The sequence below is a fragment of the Megascapheus bottae genome, chromosome 21 (assembly GCF_031878675.1).
Source record: "Megascapheus bottae isolate mThoBot1 chromosome 21, mThoBot2.hap1, whole genome shotgun sequence".
Lineage (NCBI taxonomy): Eukaryota > Metazoa > Chordata > Mammalia > Rodentia > Geomyidae > Megascapheus > Megascapheus bottae.
Window position 1 is genome coordinate 22822672 of NC_143529.1, and position 8155 is coordinate 22830826.

At 42.2% G+C, this 8155-nt stretch overlaps 1 long non-coding RNA gene across 1 annotated transcript; it reads right to left on the reverse strand.

Annotated features, from left to right (window-relative positions):
* Nucleotides 1-1540: 1540 nt before the first annotated feature.
* On the reverse strand, nt 1541-7510 carry LOC150048755 (uncharacterized). The gene is made up of 3 exons (XR_016539099.1): nt 7304-7510; nt 5925-6022; nt 1541-1965 (listed from the first exon to the last, which is right to left on the reverse strand). It is a non-coding gene; the product is annotated as an uncharacterized LOC150048755 (long non-coding RNA).
* Between the last annotated feature and the right edge of the window lie 645 nt (nt 7511-8155).

Genomic DNA, 8155 nt, shown 5'->3' on the forward strand with positions numbered 1-8155 from the left:
GTAGAGAAGGCCATAGACCTACAGACTTTCCTGGGAGAACAGAGTGGTCATTATCAAACATGGGGCCCAGCAGTTTGACTAGTGAGGATTTTATGTATCACCAACAGATCAACAGAAGGGAAGAAATTCTCATCTCCCTTCAAAGTGGACATCACTGAGGGTTTTTGTTGTTGTTTTCTATGAAAATGTCTTGGTAGTATGAAGCATTAAACTCAGGGCCTCTCACTTGCCAGAGAGGCGTTCTACTACTTTAGCCAAGCTTCCATCCCCTTTCTATGGGAGTTATTTTTGAGGCAGGGAGGGTCTTGCTTTATGCTTTGGTCTGTCTGGGCTATGATCCTCCAACCTTCGCTTCTCCACCTTGCTAGGGCTGGTAGTTGCACACCACTGTCACCGGCCTTTGTACTTCCCCTGTATATCATATAACCAGCATGTGCTGCCATCCCCAGCCATTGGTTGAGTTGCAGTGTCTAAAGTTTCTTTATCCCCCAGGCAGGCCTCAGACTCAACCCCATCTCCACCTGCTAACTAGGTAGGATTACAGGCTTGAGTCACTTTTACGGAGATAGCGTTTCACTGTGGAACTCATGTTGGCCTTGAATCTATAATCCTCCAGCTTCAGCTTCCCAGTCCCTGCTGGTATTTCAGGCAAGTGCCATCAGTTCATGTGAGGTTCTACTTCAATTTTTGTCAAGGTATACAGTGGCTTCCCTGTTTCTAGAGATTCCTTTGGTGCCTTCCTGGACTACTACTGGACTTTTTTCATTACCCTAAGGTACATCAATTTTCTGTTCTTAGGGTATAAATTAGCTACATCCTTGAATTTGACAGCCCATGTTACCCTAGACTATAAGTCCCATAGTCCAAGCTATGTTAACTTGCTGGCAAGATAGTTGACTACACGAAGAAATACTTATCCTTAGTCCCATCCTTGTCTGGAAGTGGCTTCCTAAGCTAGAGCTGGGACCATGAAAAGCCAAGTCAACAGCAGCATTGGCCTGGGGTGAATTTCTTCAGTCCTATGTGACCTTAGGTACCTAGATTTTGAGCTATTGTAATCCTCTGCTGAGAGTCTCAGAAGGGTACTAATTATTACAAATGAGGAAAACCATTGAACCTATGTTCCTTTAGGTCTGGCTTACTTCACTTAATAGATTTTTCCCAAGTCTTTCCATTTCTTTATGAATGGGGTGATGTTTTTCTTTCTGACGGCAGCACAGAACTCATTGATGTATAAGTACCATATATTCTTGATCCAATCATCCACTGAGGGGCATCTGAGTTGGTTCCATATCTTGGCTATAGTAAATAATGCTGCAATGAACATTGTTGTGCTAGTAGCTTTAATATGGCCTTATTTCTGGACATTTGGGTAAATGCCATGGAGTCCCACAGGCTTATCTGCCTGAGTTAACTTTGCACAGTGATCCTCCAGATCTCAACTTCCTGAATAGCTAGAAAAACAAGAACACTTGGCTGCATTTTGCCTTTTTTTTCATTGAGTTATTTGGGAGTATTTTTGTTGGGGGGCGTATAGGAATTCTTTTTTTTTTTTTGGCCAGTACTGGGCTTGGACTCAGGGCCTAAGCACTGTCCTTGGATTTTTTTCTCAAGGCTAGAGCTCTACCACTTGAGCCACAACATCACTTCTGGCTTTTTTCTATGTATGTGGTACCGAGGAATCCAACCCAGGTCTTCATGCACGCTAGGCAAGCACTCTACCCTAGGCCAAACTCCCAGCCCAGGAATTCTTTATTAAATGTAGATGTTAACTTTGTTTCAGATATATGCTCAGTAAATATTTTTTCCCATCTTTGTTTGGTCCATTTTTGGTCATTAAAGCAGAATAGTGGAGGTGAGGTCATTCATAAAGAAAAGAAAGTTTGTTTTGATTGATGGTTCTGGAGTCTGGAAGTGCAGGAACAGATGGCTGCATCTGGTGAGGGTCTTGTGCTGCTCCATTGCCTGGCAGAAGAGACAAAAAAAGGCAGAGAACAGTACATATGGAAAGGCAACAGATTAGATTCAGGCTGGCTTTATGAGAATCTGCTCTTGCAGTAACTAATCCATGTCTCTGAGGAAACATTAGTTTGTCTTAATGCACCAGTAATAAGTCCCTTTACTTCTGTCTACTCTTGTACTGGGAGGCAAATTTCTACACAGAAGGGACAAACCACATTCAAGCCGTACCTTTTCATTTTCTTTGTAGTGTTCTTTGGTGGATAAATGTTTTTATTTTGGGGCTGTACTGGGGTTTGAATTTAGGAACTATTGCGTGCTAGGCAAGTGCTTTAGCACTTGAACCATTAAATGAGCCCTTTGTGTGTGTGTGTGTGTGTGTGTGTGTGGCACTGTTCCTGAGCCTCTTTGCCTCAAGGCTACTGTTCTACCACTTGAGCCACAGCATCATTTCCACTTTTTCTGAGTAGTTTATTAGAGATAAGAGTCTCACAAACTTTCATGCCTGGACTGGCTTCAAGCCACAATTCTCAAATCTCAAGTTATTGAGTAGCTAGAATTATAGGCATGAGCTACTAGCACCCAACTCAGCACGCCCTTAATTTTGATGAAATCTACTTTATCTAAGTTTTTAAATTGCCTGTGCTTTTAGTGTCATACTTAACAAATTATCCAATCTGTTATCATAAAGATTCCTCCCCCAGGAAGTTGAGCTGTGGCTCCAGGGGTAGGACGGTAACTTAGAGCTGAAGAGCTCAACAATAGCTCCCAGGCCCAGAGTTCAAGCCCCATGACCCACACACAAAAAAAGATTCCTCCACCATTTTCTTCTAAAAGTTTTATAGGCATATATATGTATGTATATATATGTGTGTGTGTGTGTGTATATATATATATATATATATATATATATATATATATATATATATATGTTTGACTCAGAGAGACAAAAGGGCACATGTTTTCTCTAATACGTGGAAGTTAGGTGTAAGAAAAGAAATATACATGAAAACATACAGGGTCACATACATATATACGTCAAGCTGACTATAGTACACAGAGGAATGAGTTTTCATGGTGTAATTCCTCTGAACAATGAGCAGTTTAACAGAATACTGGGAAGCTAAACATGTCTTGTCTCAGATCGTGGATATTGAGGGTTCTGATGAAGAAAGAGGTAAGTAATGAGGGAAGACAGTCATAGTACCAATGTGCATTGGTACATTTCCTAGTTCCTGTGAAACTGGAACTAGGAAACTTGGGATAAGTGGGATTGGGATTGAAAGATGGCTAGAGGAACACTGATCAAGATATATGGCACACATAAATTGACATAAATGAATTGAAGCCTCTTGGTACAACTACTTAAAGGTAACTTTTGAAGAAACAAAAATATCCTGACCAACATACATACACAGGGAGAGTTTTACAGCTTTTATGATTAGATCTTTTTCATTTTTAATTAATTTTTGTGCAGAGTATAAAGTAAGCTCTAACTTCATGTATTTACATGTGGATATTTGTTGATTAGACTATCTTTTCTACCTTGTCAAGCCCTAGAAACTTGGCTGGAACTAGTTACCCATATCAAGCAGCTCTTTCCTGAAGTTTTATCTCAAGAAACGTTGAAGAAATGACTTTTTCTTCCCATCTTGCTCAAAAAGTAGAATTTGCATTTTCTATCAATATACATCAAACAGATTTCAGTTCTTCCTTTTGGGAAAGTAAGAAAATCACACTTATCTTTCCGCAAAAGAAGATAGAGCTAAGCCTGGTGCCAGGTGGTTCATACCCGATACCTTAGCCACTCAACAGGCTGAGATCTAGAGAATTGCAGTTCAAAGTGAGCCAGGGCAGATAAGTTCATAAGACTTTATCTCTAAAATTATCAACGAAAAAGTAGGCTGCAGGCATGCTTCAAGGGATAAAGCACCAGCTGAGCAAACAAGCCTAGTATGTGGATGATTCTGAGTTCAAACCCTGGTACCAACCAACCAATAAACACCATGGAAGTAATTGGAATATGCCTTTCTCTAATAATGCATAACTTGTTGTAAAAAGAGAGAGGAAGACCTGGGCACAGTGGCTTATATCTGTAATCCTAGCTATTCAGGAGGCTGAGATCTGAGCATTATGCTTCAAAGCCAGCCCAGGTACTAAAGTGCATGAGATTCTTATCTCCAATTAACCACTAGAAAACAGAAAGTAGCACTGTGGCTCAAGGGGTAGGGCAGTAACCTTGAGCTGAAGAGCCCAAGCCCAGAATCCAAGCCATACAACTAATAAAAGAGAGAGGGTGGGGGAGCAGGAGTTTGGCCTAGTGGTAGAGTGCCTGCCTAGCATGCACAAAGACCCAGGTTCAATTCCTCGGTACCACATACATAGAAAAAGCCAGAAGTGGTGCAGAGGCTCAGGGTAGAACACTAGCCTTGAAGAAAGTTCAAGGACAGTGCTCAGGCCCTAAACTCAAGCCCAGGAATGGCAAAGAGAGAGGGGATGGGGGGAGAGAGGAGAGAGGAAGAGAAGAAGGGAGAAGGAAAAGGGAGAACTAGGGTTAAAGAGAAGGAGAAAAAAAGAGAGTGAAGTCGTGATAGTCTTTCTTTTAGGTTATGGCTTACTCACCTCACAAATGTTACAGAAGCCACAAGCAGTAAACTAATGGTATACACATATACCATGCATTGATCCAACTTGACCTGACTACAACCATTTTGGTGACAACTTCCATCTTGCTCACTCTAAATCCTACAGGGCAAATAAAATTAAAATAGTGTAGTGTTTTGTGTTATGCCTGGAATTTTTCTTAAGTGACATTTGACATGTTAATAGGTTTTTGAGAAAGCCCAGGCACATTCCGATTGATCTTTGTATCCTGTGTTGGGGTGTGGGGTTCTCCTGTCTTACTGTTTTCAAAGACACATTTCTCTCTATTGAGTCTTTCATACATTGTAACCTGTTCAATCTTCAGTGTATGTGTGTGTTTCTATCTCCTATCACATTTTATCTTTGGTGGCTGCTTCTTCAACACCGAGGGTTTTCTAGAAACCTCTATGTGTTATTGTGACTGTGGTGAGATTTCACCTGGGAAATTCCTTCTTCTACCCCATCCCTAACCCTTACTCCTTTCTGAAGCAAGAGATAATCAGTGAGAGTGAGCCTCCTGTTGATTGTGATGTCCTAAACAGTGTGGGAAGTGGTGGAGAAAGGCGGGTGGGTCCCTGTAAATGGTAAACAGGAACAGGTCAGCTTTCAGGACTCAGGGGCTTTAGGTGCATTCCCCAAAGTAAGAACTTCATCTTCAACGTGTGGAAGAAAAACACATTCATATTACTTAGGGATAAATGATTAAAGTCCAAAGATTTCCTCCATTCCTCACTTTGGCAACATCCACATCCATCATCCATTTATTGCTTTGAACTATGACAGCCTCTAAACACAGATTTGTTGAAACGTTCCAAGTGGCAATTAGTTCACTCTCCTGGATCTCCAGTACCTCCCCCAATAGCCTCCCCAAATCAAAGAGAAACCTGTTGTGTTCTTTGCAAGAATAGCTTGGAGATCTGGCCACAGGTGCCCTGGAGAGGGCACTTTGTTTCACCTTGTCTCACCCTCTGATTGTCTTACTGCTGCACTGACTACAACCACATGCCTGCATATGTCCTCTTTTTTTTGTCAGTCATGGGGCTTGAACTCTGGGCCTGGGCACTGTCCCTGAGCTCTTCAGTTTGAGGCTGCTACCCTATCCCTTGAGCCACAGCACCATTTCCATTTTTTCTGGTAGTTAATGGAACTAAGAGTCTCACGGACTTCCATGCCCACGCCCGGGCTGGATTTGAAGAATAATCCTCAAATCTCAGCCTCCTGAGTAGCTAGGATTACAGATGTGAGCCACCCTGTGGCCAGCCTGTCTGCACGCTTCCTACATAAGGCCCAGCCACTTCCCTCTCCTCTCACCAGCCATCTACCAGTCAGCTGCTCCACCTCCACTCATGCTCCCATTATCCCCTCTTTACCCTCCGGCTTTCCTCCTTCTCTTGATTCAGCCTTTGGTGTTGGCTGGAACCTGCATCAAGAGAAAGTAGATTGAGGCAGTAAAACTTTCTAGCCAGGCCTCGTCATCTAAGTCACTCCTCCTATCTGTTCCTTCTAGCTCCTTCATAGTTGAATGAATTAACCTGCATTGCTGTCTCTCTCCGTCCATGGCAGCCTTAACTTTGATGCTCCGTATCTTATCCAGTGTTGTTACAGCCAGAGATGTTTTTAACCTCTGGCTCTGTTCCTTTTGGTCTATGCCTGGTTGTAACTCATTCCTGACTTGACCTGGTCTTATCTCTCAGCTGGGATCTGATCAGATTCCAGAAGTACTTTACCAAAGCCAGAGGTTGAAAACATCTCTGGTGTTGGGTACCCTGCAGTGGGCAGGCAAGAGACTCTAGCTAAAAAGACAACAGCAACAAAGTAAAAGCTAAAGCACTGGGGGCATGATTCAAATGGAAAATTGGATTTACCTAGGACATACAAAGCCTCTAGTTCAGTCCTTAGTAACATACACATATATACACTGTCTCTAAATTTCTTCGTTTAAAGCAATCTTTTCTACCACTTGAGCCACAGTGCCACTTGTGGCTTTTTGGGGTAGTTTTATTGGAGATAAGAGTCTCATGGACTTTGCTGCATGGACTGGCTTCCAACAGCAATCATCAAATCAGCCTCCTTAGTAGCTAGGGTTTGGCATGAGCCACTGGCACCCAGCTTCTAATTCTTAACTCCTGTGGGCATACACATGGCTTTTGGCTCAGCTTTCTTCTACTCTTGACTCTTTCCTCATGTGTGTGTCTTTTCTCTCAGAAGAGTCATAGACTGTATGCCTCTAGAGCCTCGTACCTGGTATTTGAGTTAAGTTTGCTGATACTGGCAAAAATGAAATAGGTGGCTAGCACAGTGTAGGATCATCTATTTTTTAAGAGATGGAGAAAGAGGAAGAAGGAAGGAGAAGGCAGGAGGAGGAGAAAGAGGAAGAGGAGGAGAGAGACCAACCACGACTATGCTATGATTATCTCCATTTTATGAGAGAAGAAATAGGCACAAATCAGTTAAGGTACTTGCTGGAGATTGTGTAACTAAGGAGTAGGTTTGTGAAGCCAAATCTCCTACTGCAGTTTTAAGACTACCTATCCCTCAGATTACACTGAAAATATGCCTGCAACAATTGTGAGGATCAGATGAGGATAAAGCACAAAGTCTAACATATAGCAAGCAGCATGATGCCCAATAACTAGTAGCACCTTACCAAAAAAGTCTCATCTACTGAAAGCTGGCAAGCTAGTAAGGCTGGAGGAATTACCTTTGACAACAGTATCCACAGTAATAACAGGGTTTCCTTTCAAAAGCATCGTTTGCTGACGAAATGAATACTCCTACATCTTGCCTCTGTGTTTCTGTAGTTGTGATGTGGCCCATCTAGTAATGTAGGGAACTCCAGTTGATATGCCTTGCCACTTCCTACCGCCTGGGGCAGAAGCTGTGCCTCCTCTGTGGCCTTTTCTCCCTCCCAGTGGCCTTAGCTGTTTTGCTGGACAAAGAGTGGCCAGATTTCATAACTAAAATGCAGGATACTGATTAAATACACATTTGTTTTTCATTAACTACACTATTCTTTCACAGTAAAATTTTGATTGTAGTAAAGTAACACAAAACTATCATTTTGTGTGGGCTTGAACTCAGGTTCTGGCAGTGTGTCCTTTACCTTTTTCTATTCAAGTTTATGCTTTACCACTTGAGCCACAGTTCCATCTCCAGCTTTTGCTGGCTAAGAATCTAAAGAACTTTCCTGCTTGGGAAGGCTTTGAACGACAGTCTTCAGATCTCATCCTCCTGCGATCTGAGCTAGTATTACAAATGTGAATCACCCACCAGCTCCCAGCCAACCTTACCATTTTAACTGTTGTGCAGCATGAAATTTGGTGTAATTTAACACATGCCAGGGGTCAAAGTCAGAGCCTTGTGCTTGCTGGGCAATCATCGAGCAGCCTGCCAGCTTACATACTACTTCTTAGTACAAGATATTGTATATTATTTATATGAGATTCATTTTTACCCAGTGAACATTACACAGCAGCTCTGTGATCCATCCGTGATGGATCTGCAGCCAGAGAAGCTTTATTGAGAATTCTTGTAACCAAATTCATTTGAATCT